At 37.0% G+C, this 19,866-nt stretch overlaps 1 pseudogene; it reads left to right on the top strand.

The window, feature by feature from the left end:
• The window catches only part of LOC110219446 (leucine-rich repeat neuronal protein 1-like), a 39,591-nt pseudogene extending 23,561 nt beyond the window's left edge, over nucleotides 1–16,030 (top strand).
• The last annotated feature ends 3,836 nt before the right edge of the window (nucleotides 16,031–19,866 follow it).

The raw sequence follows: 19,866 nt of genomic DNA, 5'->3' as shown, positions 1-19,866 counted from the left end.
TAAATACCGTTCACCCACTTTTTTGATTCTCTCTTACATCTGTGGGTTCTCCCTTCATTTCTCCTCCCATGCAGATGTCCAATTTTCTCATGATGCTGTTTCCCCTGGTCTGAGTCTCCACTATAACACCCCATCTGGATTTCTCTTGGAAGCTATGTCATATTTCCAAATAATTGTTCCATCTTTCATTAATAAGTTCACTCTCTCAATTTAGTGATCCTGTCTAATGTTTGGGAGAAAATAATTAGAAAGAACTAATTCATGCTAAGGTGTAAGCTACTGATGGCCCCTGCCAGAATTGCAGGAGTCTTAGAATGTTCACATTTTTTAAAAAAAAGCGTTGTTGTCCATCCAAAGGAAATAAATGGTCAAGTTTCAAGAAGTGCAATAAAATTAACTGAAAAATTTGGGGCAGTGAAGGCAAAAGATTCTCTGGGTTAAAATCTTGCCTTCATAAAATCTTACTCCAATGCTTCAGCATTGTGGTTTTCCAAAGTCAATGGCAGTGGAGTGCAAAAACTCTCTCAGGTCCTGCCAAACCAGAAAGGCTGTGAATTCACAGCAGTGATAGCAGCAGCAATATGTACTGCTTCATGATCAATTGTTTTAAAAAGGCCTCAAAAAATTCTTGGGTTATAGAGAGAAACTAGAGCCAAGATATGACATCTTCGGGTTATCTCAGTCATTCTGTGGTTGATATAAATCTATGTTTTACTTTGTGAAATATGTCTACTTGATAATTTGGTGGGTTTCTGTCTCAATGCCATAAATTAACATTTCTTTAGGATGCACATTAGTCTTTACAAGTTAGGACCCCAGTCCTCCAAATCTGAGGTTTGCCCATCATTTGAACTCCCTCATGACATGGCCCTTCACTCTCTAGCTATTGTTTTATTAAAGTCACTGCAGAACAGGGCTCCTATTTGTCAGTTGCACTTCATAGATATAAGGGAGTAGAGATAAAATCTATTAGACTAGTATGGCACCCATTAATGTTCCAGTGGCAGTAATTAAATCCTGATGGAAAATCACTATAAATATTTCTCCAAAACTGAACCAGATGTTTTGGCAGCTGGGTGAAGAAGGAAACCTGGAAGACTCCACATGCCACGGGAGAAGACACTTCAGAGGAGAACCTGTTATAAGCATCTGATTGCTCACTATCACAGTTTGCTGGAAACATTAAATAAGAAAATAATTTCTTCCCTTCTGGTCTACTATAGCCCAAAAGATGACACGCAATAACAATTGGAGAACAGTGTATCAAACAACAACAATTTTCACAATCTCTATAATAATGAGGCAAAAGACTAACGTAGTTAGTTATATATCAATGAAAGAAGCCGAAATAAATTTACAGAGTCTCTCTAACTTAGTCACACCTCATATATCATATTTTTACATGGCTTACAGGGGAAATAATTCTCAAATTAATAGCCAGTGAAAATATTAATTACTGCTGTATTCATTAAATGTTCAATTAACAAATGAAAACATAAAACACATTTTAGTAGCTGCCCAGCTGTGACCCAGTGCAGTTTCATTTAGAGCATTCATTTATCCCCACCTTTGAGCTCACTATTATTTTCTCCATCTTCCCTCTCCCCAAGACCTCCTGTGGCCTATTTTCTTCCAAGTACATTATTTAAATACCTTGACAAAATACTTTACAGTGGAGCAGAGCTCACTCTAGTCTGGGCATTTAGATCCACCATGAAGCTGTCATGATATCTTGTCAATGAAATGGGAAGAGAAGAATTATTTGATCCGTGTAGACATAAATTAATAACGGAGGCACCATTTTCCATCAACAGTGATGGCAGAAGTGGGTGAGTATAACTCTCAATTGGCTGGGCTCCAATCCAGGGTGGTACAGACTTTGCATTAAGAAAGCAGGAATCACTGGCTCACTAGGTATTGGACCATGTCAGACCCACATGGGACCCTAGGAGTACAGCACAATGACACTGGCAACCATTCCCTTCAGTTAGCGCATTTCATTATGTCAAAGCAATTGCTACCCCAGTACCTATCTGATTAGTGCTAATTTATTTTCAGTGTTAAGGAGGTTAACTACACTGTTATTTTCTCAGCTACTGAGCTTTACTGCATGTCTGGAGGACAATATTCAGGGTAACCTCATCGGGGGAAGGAATCACACAGAGGACATAGCTGAACAATAAATAATCTTAAAAATAATGTGTCCTTCAGACAGAGGAAATAAAGCAATATAATATTAATTGTGGCAAGCAGGGAGGAAACATATTTCACAGACCAAAAGAGACAGTATAATGGCTACACATTCCTCAAAATACAATATCATACGAAACCAAACAGAAAGGGCTGGCAAAAACACTAAAACTTCAAATAATGTCTGGGAGTTCAAGTTGAAATGTATTTTGAGAATAGCTACAGATATTATCACATTAACCCACGCAGCTAGCCAAGCTTTCTTTTTCAATAAGATACCTCTTTACAAGCCTGATCTGACCATTGTGGAGAGAATATTTTTACGAGATACAATCATGTAACTTTTTCAGAACCAAGAAGCCATGTTTACCCAAAGAAAAGATTTCTATATCATACTGTTTGTAACATCCATCCTAGAAAAAATTAAATAAATAAATGAATGGAAACTAAAGTGAAGACCTCATTAGGTATTGATATATACGCACACATATATACATACACAAACATGTATACATACTCATGTTTATAACATATAACTATATGGTATACACATGTATGACATGTGCATCTATATCATAGACATTATTTACACATGTGTACCTGTGTATGATATAATGTTAGGAGAATATCAAGAGACTTTCATCAGGAAAATTCTCTTTCCTATAGTATAGTGATATGCAAGGTAGAGAGCCAACCTTGGAGCCAGGAAGACCTGAGTTCAAGCCCTACCTCTGACATATACTGATTGTGTGACCCTATACAAGCTATTTAAACTCTCAATGTTCTTAGGTCTTTCAAGGTTGTTCATCTTTAAAAGGTTGTTCCCTTTGTATACATTTTTCTCCCACTTTATTCACTTCACACTGCATCATTTTATACAAGTTCTCCCAGGTTTCTCTGAAATCATCCCTTTTGTTGTAATTTCTTATGACACAGTATTATTGTGTGACATTCATGGAACATAACTTATTCAGTCATTCTTCAGTGATATAACAAACCACAATTCCAGGAGATCAATGATGATTTTTGCCTCCTAGTGGAATGATATAGGACTCAAGATGCAGAATGAGATGCATTGTTTGGATATGTTTTCTTGACTACACATATTTGTTACACAGGTTTTGTTTTTTGTCCACCCCCCCCAGTGGTGGGGGAGAAGGAAAGAAAATAAATAGCTGTTAATTGAAAATGTGAATTATTTTTATTTTTTGCATATTTTATTGATTCATTTTGATTTATCAACAATCACTTCCATATGCTTTTGAGTTTAAAATTTTTCTCCCCTTTCCTCCCCACCACCCTCCCCAAGATGGTGCACAATGTGATATAGGCTATACATTTGCATTCCTATTAAACATATTTTCTAATTAGTGAAGTTGCAAATAAAAATTAAAAGCAATAGGAGGAACCATCAGAAAGAGGAAACAAAACTCAACAGAAGAGAAAAAAAAGATAATGATTCAACTTTCACAGTTATGATTACTATCTGTGTCTTTTTCTCCATCCTTTCCCCCCCCCGTATGCTTTTCTTTCTTCTCTCTCCCTTCCCCCCGCACCAATACTTTGCTTTTGACCACCGCCTCCTTCAGTCTCTCCTCCCTTCTATTATCCCCCTCCTCCCTCTTCCCCACCGCTTATTCCCTCCCTTCTATCCCCCCTCCCTTTTCTTTCCCCTTTTCTCTCCTACTGTCCATAGGGCAAGTTAGATTTCCATACCTAACTGACTATGTTATTCTTTTTTTGAGCCAAATCTGATGAGAGCAAGGTTCAAATAATGCTCACCCCCCTCCCTTCTTTCCCTCTGCTGTAATAGGATTTTCTGTCTTTTCCTGTAATGTAATTTACCCTTGTCTGCCTCCTCCTTTCTCAGGACATTTTCTAATATCAGACTAATCCACTTACATGGATCTATTTAACCCACTTGATTAGATTTTTTTTTATCATTACATCAAAGTGAACTAACATCCACCCCCTTCATGTATACTCCTTTAACATAGTGTAATAACAATACAGTTCTCAAGAGTTACAAGTGTCATCTTCCCTTGTAGGATGTAAACAGTCTACCCTTATTAACAACATTTTGTATCTTTCTGTCCCATTTATCTTTTTATGTCTTTCTTGAATCTTGTACTTGAAGACCAAATTTTTTGTTGAGCTCTGGTCTTTTTATGAGGAAGGTTTGGAAGTCTCTTGAAGAATCATGCTCATTTTTGCAGGGTAGTTGCTCCTTGGCTGCAATCCAAACTCCTTTGCCTTACATGCCCTGTGTTCTTTTAATGTAGAAGCTGCAAGGTCCTGTGTAATACTGATTGTGGTTCCATGATATTTGCAGCACCTTCTCTTTCATCGAGAGTAATTTTGGAATTTTGCTATTATGTTCCTTGGTGTTGTCAATTTTGGATCTCTTTCAGGTGGTGAGTGGTGTATTCTTTCTGTGGTTATTTTATCTTCTGGTTCTAGGACTTCAGGGCAGTTTTCCCTTATGATTTCCCGAAAAATACTGTCCAGGCTCTTTTTTTCATCATGATTTTCAGGTAGTCCAATGATTTTTAAATTGTCTCTTCTGGATCGGTTTTCCAGGTCGGTTGTTTTACCGATGAGGTATTTTATGTTTTCATCCATTTTTTTTCATTTTTTTGTTTCTGTTTGACTGATTCTTGCTCTCTCATAGAGTCTTTAGTTTCCATTTGTCTAATTCTAGTTTTTAACAGATTGTTTTCTTCTGTTAGTTTTTGTACTTTCTTCTTCAATTGGCCAATTGTATTTTTAAGGGAGTTGTTTTCTTCAGTGTACTTTTTTTCCAGTTTGCCAATTGTGTTTTTTAGGGACTTGTTTTCTTCAGTGTATTTTTTTTTCCAATTGGCTAATTATATTTTTGAAGGACTCATTTACCTCTCTCATTTGACTATTAAAATCCTCCTTGAGCTATTCTAAGAAGGCTTTTTGGGCTTCGGACCAGTTCATATTCCCTTTTGATGTTGCAGATGTGGGTTTGTTGACAATGTTGTCCCCTTCAGAATTTCTGTCTTGATCTTCACTCTTCTCATAATATGAATCTATGGTAGGTTTCTTTTTACTCATGGTGTTTCTTTATTCCCTGGCCTTTAAAGAGATTGAGCTCTTCTGCTGGGGAACAGAGGGCACTGACCCAAGCTTCTTGTGTTGGGAGCCTAGGTCTTGGTCACTGGCTTTGTGTGCTGGGGCCTCTTATGTTGGCAATTGGAGGCTGTAGAGTTCTGTTCAGCTTACCTCATGTTGGGCTGGAATCAGCAAGGCTGGAACTCCTTTTAGATGGGTGCTGCAGGGTGTTTATCTTCCTGGGGCCCCTTGCAGTGCTGTCTCCCTCATTTCTGCTAATACATTGGGAGATTCCTTTGCAGTGGAGTGATGAGGCACCTGGTGGCTTTATGAGCTGGTTTCCACTGGTTCCCCCACCCTCACTGAGGCACTCGGAGGTCCAGGTGTTGGTGTTTGCCTGCTCTACCACCTGGACCTCAGGATCTCTTCCTGATTGACAGTTGGAAGTTCAGAAAGCTTACCTGGTATTGTGTTGGAATCAGCAAAGCTCGGACTTTAGGAAGACTTTAGGTTGCTTTCTTCAGCCTTTTTCAGATGAATGCTGCAGGGTGCTTATCTGCCTGGGGCCTTTTGTAGTAATTCTTCCCTTATTTTTGCTGAGGCACTGGGAGTCCCATTTGCTGGGCTGCTGCACTGCTGCTCCCCATCTTTCTTCTAGTTCAGGTGTTCCAGTGTTTTTTTCTGGGGTGATATTTTCTGGGTTTTCAGAGGTTGATAAGGGAGAGTGAGAGTGACTACCTTTTTACTCCACCATCTTGGCTTCGGGAAGCCTGAATTTTTTTTTTTAATTAAAAACTCACTGCTCTAGGTATTCCTCTAAGATTATAAGTTTCAGAGAAAGAATCAACATGTATTAGCAGAGGGAGATTCTGCACATGCAAGTTCCCCGTCTCAATAAAATCATACTAGTTTTACCAGTGCCTGTGGTAGACATTTGAATATTTTCAGGAAACCAGTTCTAGCAGGCAGGGCTACTTGGTATTTTTTTTTAACACCTTTGCCTATATGTTCTAGCATTTGCTGTCATGGGGATGTAAACATCAAAACAAAAACATAATTCTTCATGTTCCCATGGAGCTTCTGTCGGATCACCTTAAATGATGCTTAAGGCTACTTCCCCTTCATTAAGAAAATTGTGTCTGGTATTTGTTTGTATATGTTTTCCTACCATTTTTGCCATTACCACTGTATAATGTAGATATTAAGATAACCCATGCAGCTAGCTGAGCTTTCTATTTCCATAAGATAATTCTTTTATCTGATCTGACCATTGTGAAGAGAATATTCTTATGAGACACAATCATTTAACTTTCTTTCAGGATCAAGAGGTTCTGTTTAGCCAAAGGGAACCTAATATAAACCAAGAATTTTTCTAAAATACTTCTTTTCTTGGGAGTATAGACTACAAATTGAAGAGATGAATTTCAGATTATATTTTGAGATGGGTGCAGAGTGGGTGACTCTGTGATTCTAAAAAAATGTTCTCATAAGACAAGACCACTTTATACTAGCCTTTGATAAATGACTCAGTTCACCATCATATACAGATAGGTCTATATTTATATCAACATCTTTACTCTAAAAAGTGTGCACCTTTGTCATTAAAATGCAATCCTACTTGAAGTAAGGAAATGTCTCTAAATTGCTGAACATGTCATCCCCTGAACCTAGAGATTTTTTTCATGTTTTCCTGCCAAAAATTGCCTTAGCACTATTTCAAAACTCTGCTAATGTTTCATTGGCTCCAAGGAGTTTTCCCAAACTAGCTTCACCTGGCTCAAATCAGTCATTAAGTTAGTCAACAAACCTTTGTTAAATGTTTACGCCATGTGAGGCACTATATCCCACTTTAATGCCTTCTCCTACCTCTCCTCTGTATCTTTCCTATCTCTGGAAATGTGTATTATGTATGAGAAGATCACTATTATTGTTATTGCTTATGTAGTTGATTCTGACCATGAGTCATGCCTTCCTCAGCTTCAAGGAAATATGTGTGTATATAAGAATAAGAAGGGGGGGAGTGAGGAGAGAGGGAGAGACAGAGAAAAAGAGTCATAGATAAACAGAGGTAAATGGTGGGACAGAGAAGAAGAGGAAGAGAGGAAAAGGAGGGAAAAGAAAAGAGACAATGTTCAAGTGCAATGTTTTGTTATGACATGAGTATGTGCAAGAGTTGGATTCTCTTATCTATGTGAGTCTTATCAAGTCCAATAGGCTTTAGTTATGGGTTCTGATATGGACTATATGTCTGTTATTCAGAGGACTAGCCTAGCTAGTTCAGAGAAGCCTGCTGCCAAAACACTGGCACCAGCTAATGAACTATTTATTAAGATATAGATGAGTGGTAAACTACACTGTCGTATGAAATGCCTACCTACATACTCTCTGCTCACCCATACAGAGCAATCAATCATTTGTTATTGATCAGCAAGCATTTGCTATGTTTCTACTATTTGCCAGGCATGTATATCTCAGCAGATGGGCTAAACCAGATTGAAGGTAACCGACAAGCCTCAGACCTGTCAGTGAGGTAGAGGGATATCTACCCCAAGCATGCAAAGATGTCCCCTAGTGAAATGGATGGATGAGAATAGTTTGTTCCACCGGCCACGAAGGCAGCAGAAGCAGATGCTGTGAAGTGTTTAGAGACTGGACAGACATCAAAGATGCCGAGGTCATCCACTGCATCCGGAGCCATCTTCAATTGTCTTAACATTCGTCTTATCACTTAACTTAATGAGTTAGTGAGGCTGAAGACTTTGTGCAACTCTGCCTCACTTAAATCTAATTCATGCACAAGTTAAGACATCACCCCATAAAGTCACTGGTCCTCTTCAAAAACAAAGGACAAGTAACAATTAGAAATATTTAAAACAAGAATAAAAATGAAACAGTCCTTTACCTCAAGGAAATTATATTCTAATAGGGGAAATAAAACAGTACCTATATGTCTGTACAAAATACAAATAAAGTTGAGGGGCATTAGGATCTGAGGAAGCAGTCTGAAAAACTTTTTTATAGAAGGTATTTGAGTTTTGAAGATAAAGAGAGAGGGCATTTTAAGGGTGGCATACAGTCACTGCAAAGGGTGGAGAAGAGAGATGAAGAGTCATCAGTGAGGAAAAGCAAGAAGGCCATTTTGGCTAGACCATAAAGGAAATGAAGTCATGAATAATAAGGTTGGAAAGATAGATTAGGGCCAGGTTGTGAAGGGCTTTATAGGCTAAACTGAATAGGCTATACTTGATTTTGGAAGAAATAAGGAACCCCTAGAGTTTATTGATTCCACGTCCACTGTTCTTTCTACTACATCAAAATGCTTCCCATGTGTTTATGTACGTATGTATGTATGTATGTATAAATATATGTATGCATATACGCATGCATATATGTATATATATACACACGTGTGTGTGTGTGTGTGTGTGTGTGTGTGTGTACATAAATATAAGTATTTTTTTCCCAATGTTTTCACCAAGGATTCTGTGAGTCTAATTTCCCTTGTAACTCTCCTCCATGCTAAGCACAGTAGTCTGTGGCAGCTGAGAAAATTCAATAAAAATGGACATGATGATTGCAAAGGAGTCACAGAACACAAGCAATTTCCAACTTTCTGAGAATTACTTTGTCTTACACCAGGAAGGAAAACAAAGGAAAACCCATAAAAGTCAACATTTGGTCAGACCTAGACTAATTGCCACTTTCTTTCCCTTTCTCTCTTCCTTCCTTCCTTCCTTCCTTCCTTCCTTCCTTCCTTCCTTCCTTCCTTCCTTCCTTCCTTTCTTCTTTCCTTCCTTCTTTCCTCTCTCTCTCTCTCTTCTCTCTCTCTCTCTCTCTCTCTTTCTCTCTCTCTCTCTCTCGTTTCTCTCTCTCTCTCTCTCTCTCTTCTCTCTCTCTCTCTCTCTCTCTGTCTGTCTGTCTCTCTTTCTTTCTCTTTTTTCCTCTGTCCACATAGGGAATCATACCCTTACCTGTGGGTACTCTGCCCAAAAGAATGTACATTTTGTTTGCTGAAATCTTTTTTTTTAAAGGACCCTGCCTTAAAGCCAAATCATTCTCACTCTCATTGATTACCCAACATAAGTCCCAGGCCATGCCCTAGCCTGCTTGTTGTTGGGTTTTTTTTTTTTTCATTTTTTGGGGGCCTTAATTGGCTTAGAGTGAATGTAAATAGCAATTGTTTCTGTTTTGGCCAGAAACTGTAAAGTTCTTTCCCTCCCAGATGGCTTTTTTTTTTACTAGGTAAAGAGGCCATTGTCTGCCTCATTTCTTACCTAGCCTTAATCATTGAATGGACATTGCCCTAGTCAAACTGAGACCTATTAAAGGCCTCAGCTTGAAAAGGCCAAAGTCCCCCACTTCATCCTGGGCCATTTCCAGTTGTCCTGATCCACATCTGCGCTTGAGATAATGTCAACACTATTCTGAGGAGCCAGTGCCAGATGCAAAAAGGGAGAGGTTGGGATTTTATCCAGTTTTAGAAAGAGCAGAGTTGGGAGAGTGTTGGGCCAGTAACAGGTGAAGAATAAGTGTGGTTGTATTGGAATCAAGTACCCATGATTGTTAAGCTAGTACAGTGGAATGCTATCCATCTTTCTGTCCTCTGATTGGTTGTTTGCAAACTAGAAGATCATGCCACACAATACTTCTCCAAGAGGATGAGCCTCAGATCTGGAGTCCACCACATTAAAAAGTTGCTAAGCAGAGATCTATGTAAGTTTTGAGAGGGAAAGTCATTGCAAACCAAAGCCTGCTCTTACTTTTAATTTCACTATGTCTTTGTCCTTGGTGCCACAATTCACTCATTACCTTTTCTCGTTGCTGAAGCTATCTTTGCCTCTCCTAATCGGTTACCAATACTACTGATCCTGCCCCAGTAGTATTTCTTGAATCCACCTCTTCCTTACTATTCCTAAAAAGCAATAGATGTCACCATTTCCAATGGGATACGACAATAATATCTGTCCTTTTCTTCTTTGAACCCTAAAATGCAGTAATGGGAGTTCCTATTGGATATAATACTTGATAACATCCCTCTTCATGCATTTTAATAATAGCTGAAACTGTACAAATTCAATCCAATAGTCAGAACCAAGATGGCAAGGAAAAGGCAGGGACTCACCTGAGCTCTCCTGAATTCTCCTCCAAATAACTTTAAATAAAACATCAAAAAGAATTCTGAAGTGGCAGAGCCTACAAGAGGATGGAGTGAAACAATTTTCCAGTCCAATGCAACTAAGAAGGTTGTCAGGAAAGAACTGTCGCACTGAGATGAGAATAGAGCACAATCCAGCAAAGGTAATGCCCCAGCAAGCCAGCAGCAGGCCTTAGAGGTAACTGAATCTGCAGCAGCAGCTTCCAGAACGCTCAGCTCACAGATGGTAAGGGTGTCAGGTAACTTGTCAGAAGGAGATTATAGGGGCCCTTTGGCTGGCAGGACTCTGTTGCATTGCCCATACACGGGTCTGGGTCAGAGTCCTTCATCATGGTCCTGGGTTCACAATCCCAGGGTGAGGAGGAGCACTAGCATACCACAACTTTCAAGGAGTGCAAGGGAGTGCAAGGGAGTTCAAGAGAGTGCAAAGGAGTGAGGATCCTGGTCACAGTTTCATGGCAGAAAAGAGTACTTGTGGTCATACACATACCAGAGCACAGGCCAGGTGAGTAGAAAACACAGCTCTCCTTAAATCATACCACCTTTCTGAAATTACTGAAAACTTACAGACCCCCAGAACTAGCTCTGAAAACAGCTGCAAAAAAAAAAAAAAAATAAAAAATAAGACATGGGACAGTGCCCCTTCAACCTGGAAGCAAAGCCCAACTTTAGCATAAAGCTAAAAATCAAGAAATAGACTAGGAAAATGAGCAAACAACAACAACAAAAAGAACCTGAAAGTAGAAAGTTACTATTGTGACAGGGAAGATAAAAAAAAAAAATCAGAAGAAGACAACAAAGTCAAAACTGATTTATCCAAGCTTCAAAGAAAATTGTGAATTGGTCTCAGTCCCAAAAAGAATTCCTGGAAGAGACCAAAAAGGATTTTAAAAAGTAAACAACAGAAGTAGAGGAAAAATTAGGAAAACAAATGAGACTGATGCAAAAAAATATGTAAAAAGAGTCAACAGCTTGGTAAAGGAGGCAAAAAAAATACTGAAGAAAATAACACTTTTAAAAAATAGAATAGGCCAAATCAATCAAGAGAAAAATTCCTTAAAAAGTAAAATTGGCCAAATGGAAAAGGAGGTACAAAAGCTCATTGAAGGAAATAATTCCTTAAAAAGTAGAATTGGGCAAATGGAATTAAATGACTCCATCAGACATCAAGAAACAATAAAACAAAATCAAAAGAATGAAAAAAATGGAAGAAAATGGGAAACATCTCATCTAGATCTAGAAAATAAATCAAGGAGAGATAATTTAAAAATTATTGGACTACCTGAAAGAATCTGAGGTCAAGGATAAAATATTGCAAGCAACCAGAAAGAATAATTCAAATATTATGGCTCTACAGTCAGGGTAACACAAAATTAGCAGCTTCTACATTAATGGATTAGAGGGCTTGAAATATGATACTCCAGAGGGCAAAGAAGGTAAGGATTACAACAAGGAATTACCTACCCATTAAAACTGAGTATAATACTTCGGGGGGGAAATGGACATTTAATGAAAGAGAGGCTTTTCAAGCATTCCTGATGAAAAGACCAGAGCTGAATAGAAAATTTGACTTTCAAATACAAGATTCAAGAGAAACATAAAAAGGTAGACAGGAAAGAGAAATCATAAGGGATCCAATAAGGTTAGACTGTTTGCATTCCTACATAGGAAAGTGATACTTGTAACTAAGAACTTATTATTAGACCATTTTGAAAGAGTATACATAGAGAGAGAGCACATGTGTGAGTTGAATATGGTGGGATGATACCTAAAAAAATAAAACTAAGGGTTAAGAAAAAGGAATGCACTGGGAGAAGGGGAAAGGAAAAGGTACAATAGAGTAAATTATCTCACATTAAACAAACACAAAAAAGCTTTTACAGCAGAGGAAAAGATGAGGAAGTGCTTGAACTTACTCCCAGCAGAACTGGCTCACAGAGGGAATAATATATGCACACAGCTGGCTATAGAAATCTATCTTATTCTACAGGAAAGTAGGAAGGAAGAAAATAAGGGAGGGGGTGGCAGGGAGGGCATATTGGGGAAGTAGCAATCAAAAGCAAAACACTTTTGAGAATAGACAGAGTGAAAGGAAAGGGAAAATAGAATGGAGGGAAACATAGTAATCATAACTGTGAAAAATACAGCAAGTTTCTCTGAAAAAGGTTTCATTTCTCAAATATATAGATAACTGAGTTAAATTCATAAAAATAAAAACCATTCCCCACCTGATAAATGGTCAAGTGGCATGAATAGGCAGTTTTCAGACAAAATTAACGAAACTATCTATTGTCATATGAAAATGTTCTAAGTCACTATTGAATGGAAAAATGCATATTAAAATAATTCTGAGTTACCATCCCATACCTATCAGGTTGGTTAATTTGACGGAAAAGTAAAATGACAAATGTTGGAGGGGAGATAGGAAAACTGAGACACTAATTCACTGTTGGTGGAACAATTGCGGAACAGCTAACAAGATGTGGTATATGATTATGATGGAATATTCTTGTTCTATAAGAAAGGATGAGCAGGATGCTCTCAGAAAACCCTGGAAAGACCTACATTAACTGATACAAAGTGAAATAAGAAGAACCACGAAAACATTGTACATAGTAATAGCAATCCTGTATGATGTTCAATTATGAATGACTTAGCTATTCTCAGCAATACAATGATCCAAGAAAATTTCAAAGGACTTATGATAAAAAATGCTATCCATCTCTAGAGAAAGAACAGATGTAATATAAATGCAGATAGAAGCATACCTCTTTTTCTTTTTTTACTTTATTTTTCTTGTGTTTTTTGGGAGGAGGTCTGTGTTTTCTTTCACAAAATAACTAATATGAAAATATTTTTCCTGTATAATCTGTATCAAATTGTTTGCCTTCTCAATGATGAGGTAGGACAAAAAGGAAAGTAGAGAATTTGGAACTCAAAATTTTCAATGAATGTTAAAAATCATTTTTACATGTAATTAGAAAAAAATAAAATAGGACATATACATATATATATATATATATATATATATATATATATATATATATATATATGCAATAAATGCAATTCAGTATAAAATTATTTGGTGGCTCACATGTGCAAGATACTATGCTCTACTCTGGGAAGGGAATAATGAAAAAAGGAATCTATGTCTACCTTCAGAAAATTTATAATCTAACAGGGGATACTAGGACATTCTATGGCCATAATACAAGGTAGAAATTGAGGACTTTCAAACATTCCTGATGAAAATACCAGAGCTGAGTAGAAAATTTGACTTTCAAATACAAGACTCAAGAGAAGCATAAAAAGGCATGTCTCCAGACATTGATTTGACTGAACTAGTTCATGCTGTGGAGCTTTGTGCCCAGGCCTGGAATTGAGAGGCACTGTTAAAAGGCTCCCAATTACTTCCTGCCCTTTGAAAACTCAGAAAAATCTCCCTTCAGAGCACCACAACTAAAACTTTGTTTGAATGTTTATGTTTTATGCTTGCTGTCCGGGATCTTTCTTACTATTGTTTGGACTTTGTTAAATTGGAAGAAGGTTGAGGCTTGAACTTCCTACCAACCAGCATGGCTTTGCTTTAGTTGCTTGCCATTTGGTGTTGGAATTGCTAATGAATTCATTAACTGAGTCTTCCATCAGAGTAATGAATGTCTCCAACTTTGTGTGTGTGAAATCAGGCTATGGTTCATTCCACAATCCACATACAGAGAGGCTACAAAGCAGAATGCAAAGACCACTGCTTAACAAGAATTCCCAGCAACCTTTCAGGCAACTCTCAAGTTCTCTTCTTACAGAACAACAATATTACCAAGGTCTCCAATGAGCTCCAGCAACTTTTCAATTTGACAGAGGTAGATTTTTCACAGAGCTACCTCACAAATACACAGGAAGTGGGGCTGGCCAATCTCACCCTGTTCACTAGCTTCCATCTGGAGGAAAATCAGATCATGGAGATAAATGACTACTGTCTGCAGGACCTCATGAGCCTGCAAGAACTCTACATAAACCATAACCAGATCAGCAGCATTTCTACTAGTGCCTTTTCAGGGCTGAAGAATTTTCTGAAATTCCACCTCAATTCTAACAATTGAAAGTGATTGATAGTCACAAGTATGATTCTACAACTAACCTGGAAATTCTGGTGATTGGGAGAAATCCAGCGATCGGCATCTCTGATATAAATTTTAAGCCCCTTTCAAATTTACACAGCTTAGTTTTGGCAGGAATATATCTCACCAACATGCCTGGTAATACCTTTGTGGGTTTGGACAGCCTTGAGAGTCTTTTTATGACAAAAAAAAAATTGATCACTGTCCCTCAGCTTGCAGTTCAGAAAGTTCCAAACATGAAATTCTTAGATCTCAACAGAAACCCAATTCATAAAATCCAAGAAGGGGACTTTAGAAATATATCAAGGTTAAAAGAACTTGGCATCAACAATATGGGTGAATTGGTATCAGTGGATCACTATCTCTGGACAATCTGCCTGACCTTAAAAAACTTGAAGTCACCTATAATCCCAAGTTGTCTTACATTCACCACTTAGCTTTTCACATCTCCACTCTCGAAAGCCTGTTGCTCAATAGAAATGCCTTGAATGCTGGTTAGTAAAAGACTGAGGAATTTCTTCCTAACCTGTGTGAGATTATCATTCTCAGCAATCCTCTGAGATTTAATTGTATCATCCATTGGGTTAACTCCAACAAAACCAATCCCATTTATGGAGCCCCTGTCCATGTTTCTGCCATGCCACCTGAATATAGGGGGCAGCAGGCAAATGAAGGTTTAATTCAGGACCCAAATGAACAGTGACTCCCTATGATTCCTCGTGAAACATTTCCAAATCATTTGAACATGAATATTGGCATGATGATATTTCTAGATTGTTGAGCCATGGCAAAACCTGAGGCCAAAATTTACTAGGTAATACTGCTTAGAAATCACATAACAGTGGAAACTCTTTCATACAAGTATAAGCTGAGCAATGAGCCCAGGGAGATAAACTTGTGTTGTCTAAAATATAGAAGGAATAGATACAAAAGTAGCTACAATAAAGGTCAATAGAACCCTTTTGGATGGTACTTAGGTACTTAAAAATCTATGTCAAACAGACAGAATCTCATTCCACTTTAGAGTCTTTGAAGGTTAATTCCAATGGCATGACTTCATATTTTAAATGGTCATCTGTGACTATGACAATCAATAACTTCCATATCACATACACTGCCTGGGTCCCAGTTGATGTTCATGAATATAACTTGACATACCTTCACCCGTCACTATATATGAAGTGTGTCTCACAATGTCTAACACCCAACCACAGGCTTGAAAGTCATGTGTTAAAATCATCACAAAGAATATCACTTTTGCACTTCACATTTTTGATCAGGAAACTAGCACTGCCTGTCAGAAGTTATGAGGTCAATGAGTGAAGTGATTAGCCTAGCTTCCATTGAAGTTTATGTAGTCAAAAGGTTCTTCCATTCCCCTCAATGAACTTTACCCTCCTTGGGATGGTGACAATGTAAAAGACAAAGATAGTTCAGCAGAAACCAACCAACTCAAGTTGACAGGTACAGAAACTATTACATGTGGTAACTTATGGAATATTTTGCTTCTTTGTAAGGAGAACAAAACTGCTTTTGCTTTATTTTACAAAAGTAACAAAGTTTAGAGATTTTTGTATTTTTTACTTTGCTAACTTGTGGCACAGTGATTAGGGTGGATGGATATTTCAATTTTTTCTTTTTAGTATTAAGTGGTTTGACACGTGGCAATTTCTTCAAGCTTCCAGTTTGTATTTGGTCTTTATGATTATCATTATCACTATTATATTGTGATTATTTTTATTTTGCCTTAGTTGTGATAAACAATAATTTTGTTCTCTTTTTTTGTGCTCAATAAAATTATACAAAATAGATTGGGGTTCTCTTTTAATTCTAACAATGGTATGACCTTAATCCCCACCCCCACTTTCTTCTGAAGCCATCAGTAGTGAGCACAGCTAGCAAAAGGTAACATACAGTTTCAAAGCTATGTTGAATCACTTGTAGAAATTTGGTCTACACTCTTTACCCAAGAAGCCAAGACTAGACTTGGTACCTTTGTTGAGTGACTTCAATTGGCTATACTGTAATGTTGTACCAACTGAACTTTGAATGTTTTGACTTTGAACAATGCTTCTCTCTCTGTCTCTCTCTCTGTCTCTCTCTCTGTCTCTCTCTCTCTCTCTCTCTCTCTCTCTCTCTCTCTCTCTCTCTCTCTCTCCCTCCCTCCCTCCCTCTCTTCCTCCCTCCCTCCCTCTCTGATAGTTTAAGAGGCTTAGCTAACAGGCAACAGAAACACATACACACACATATATACATACATACACACGTATATGCATATATATACATACACATATATACACACACATACATATAATGTATATACACACACATACACAATTTTTAATATAACAAACTATGTGATAATTGCTATCTTGTAAGTGCCCAGATTAACAGATACTTAAATAATAATTTGCAAAAAAAGAAATTGAGCCATGAATGAGCTCCCTAAGAAAAAAATCCCTAGGACAGATGGATTCACGAGTGAATTCTACCAAACATTTAAAGAAGAATTAATTGCAATACTATATAAAATATTTGGGCAAAGAAAAAGTCTTAGCAAATTCACTTTATGACACAAATATGGTGCTGATACCTAAACTAGGAACAGCAAAACTGGAGAAAGAAAACTGTAAACCAATTTTCCTAATGAATATTGATGCATAAATTTTAGGTAAAATACTAGCAAGGGAAATGTAGCACTATATTATAAAGACCATACACTATGACCAGGTGGGATTTATATTCAGAATGCAGGGTAGGTTCAATATATGGAAAACTATTCTCATAATTGACAATATCAATAATAAAACCAACAAAATCATATGATTATCTCAACGGTTGTAGAAAAAACTTTTGATGAAATACAACATTCATTCCTATTAAAATACCAGAAAGCATAAAAATAAATGGAATTTTCCTTAAAATAATACATAATATCTATCTAAAACCATCATCAAGCATTATAATCTAGAAACCTTTTCAATAAGATGAGAAATGAAGCAAGGATACCCATTATCAAGATTATCATTCAATATTTTTTCCTAGAAATGTGAGCTATACCAATAAGACAAGAAAAAGAAGTTGAAGGAATTAGAATAGACAATGAGGAAAATAAACTAACATTCTTTGCAGATGATATAATGGTTTAACCATAGAACTGAGTAAAAAAAAGTTGAAATAATTAACAACTTCAGCAAAATTGCACAATATAAGATAAACCCACATAAATCACTAGCATTTCCATATATAATCAACAAAGTCCAGCAGGAAGAAATAGAAAGAGAAATTCCATTTAAAATAGCTGCAGACAATATAAAATACTTGGAAGTCTACCTGCCAAGACAAACCCAAGAACTATATGAACACAATCACAAAATATTTTTCATACAAATAAAGCCATATCTAAACAATTAGAGAAATATTAATTGCTCATGGGTAGGCTGAGCCAATATAATAAGAATGACAATTTATTTATTTATTTATTTATTTTTACAATTATTTAGTTATTCAGTTGCTTATCCTTCATTTTTGAAGAAGACTAGTGCCATTATGATGTCTTTACTCATGAAGGAATTGGATTTAAGTTGGGCAGGGTTACATAGTCATCAGCCTCAGTCTTCCACACTTTCATCACTCTTCCAAAGTCCAGTAGCAAGATAAAAGTCAAGATGGCTGGTGATGGCCTGGGGTGTAGTACATGACTTTGATGTCTTTGATGTTCGACCAAACTCTAAGTACTCCACAGTGCCTGTTTCACCTGCCTTCATGGCTATTGGAACAAATTATTCTCTTCCACCTATTCCATTGCAGGAGAGTTTTCACATGCATGGGGTAGACACAAACCTGACTCACCAACAAGTCTGAGGCCCATAAGTTACCCCCAATCTGGTTTAGCTCATCTCTCGAGAGAGTTTACAAAGGTGTGGTCACTTCACATGCAACAGCTTCTTAGAGCCACAAGTGAGAATTGAATGCCAGGTAGATACCAAAGGTGGATGCACAGTTTTGAAAAGGGCTCAGTAAGCCTTCATACCAGAGGCACTAGTCCTTCTTGAACAGTTTTTACACAGTGTAGTGGGCTTGGAATCAGGAAAACTCATCTTTCTGATTTCAAATTTGGCCTCAGATACTTACTAGCTGTGTGACCCTGTCCAAGTCACTTAATCCTGTTTGCCTCAGTTCCTCCTCTGTAAAATAAGCTGGAGAAGGAAATAGCAAAACTACTCTAGAATCTTTGCCAAGGAAACCCCAAATGAGTCAGACATGACTGAACAAAATAATTGGAGAAGTATTAATTACTCATGGGTAGGCCAAGCCAATGTAATAAAATCACAATTCTACCTAAACTTATTCAATGCCATAGAAATCAAATTACTAGATATATATATAAAGCTCAAAAAATTTATAACAAAATTCACCTGAAAGGAAAAAAAGGTCAGGAATATCAAGGAAATTAATAAAAAGAAAATGTGAAGGAAAGAGGCTCAGTAATACTAGATATCAAACTGTATTATAAATGGCAATCATCAAAACAATCTGGCATTGGCTGAGAAATGGAGTGGTGCATCAGTAGATGCATCATTAGGTACATAAAATACAGTAGTAAATGACCATAGTAATTTAATATTTGACAAACCCAAAGATCCAAGATTTGGAGACAAAAAATCACTAGTTGACTAAATTGCCACAAAAACTGAAAAAAAAATTAGGTTTCGGACAATATCTCACACCATATACCAAGATGAAAACAGGTAGATGATTTAGACATGAAGGATGATATCATAAGCAAATTAGGGGAGCATGGAATATTTTACCTATCAGATTTATGATTAAGGAAGGAGTTTATGACCAAAGAAGAGATACAGAACATTACAAGATGTAAAATGGATAATTTTGATTACATCAAATGTAATAGTTTTTGGACAAATAAAATCAATGCAACTAAGATTAGAAGGGAAACAGGAAACTTGGAAAAATTTTTGCAGCAAGTTTCTCTGATAAAGGCCTCATTTTTCAAATATGTAGAGAATTGAGTCAAATTTATAAGAAAATGAGACATTCTCCAATTGATAAATTATCAAAGGATATAAACAGGCAATTTTCAAAAGAAATCAAAGTTATCTATGGTCATATGAAAAAACATTCTAAATCACTATTGATTAAAGAAATGAAAATTAAAACAACTCTGAGGTACCACCTCACACCTATCAAATTGGCTAGTATGACAGAAAAAGAAAATGACAAATATTGGAAAAGATGTGAGAAAATAGGGACAGTAATGCACTGTTGGTGGAGTTGTAAACTGATCCAACCATTCTGGAGAGC

This window comes from Phascolarctos cinereus, unplaced genomic scaffold (assembly GCF_003287225.1).
Source record: "Phascolarctos cinereus isolate Bilbo 61053 unplaced genomic scaffold, phaCin_HiC Scaffold_7;HRSCAF=346, whole genome shotgun sequence".
In the NCBI taxonomy this organism is placed as follows: domain Eukaryota; kingdom Metazoa; phylum Chordata; class Mammalia; order Diprotodontia; family Phascolarctidae; genus Phascolarctos; species Phascolarctos cinereus.
This window is presented reverse-complemented; position numbering and strand designations above follow the sequence as displayed.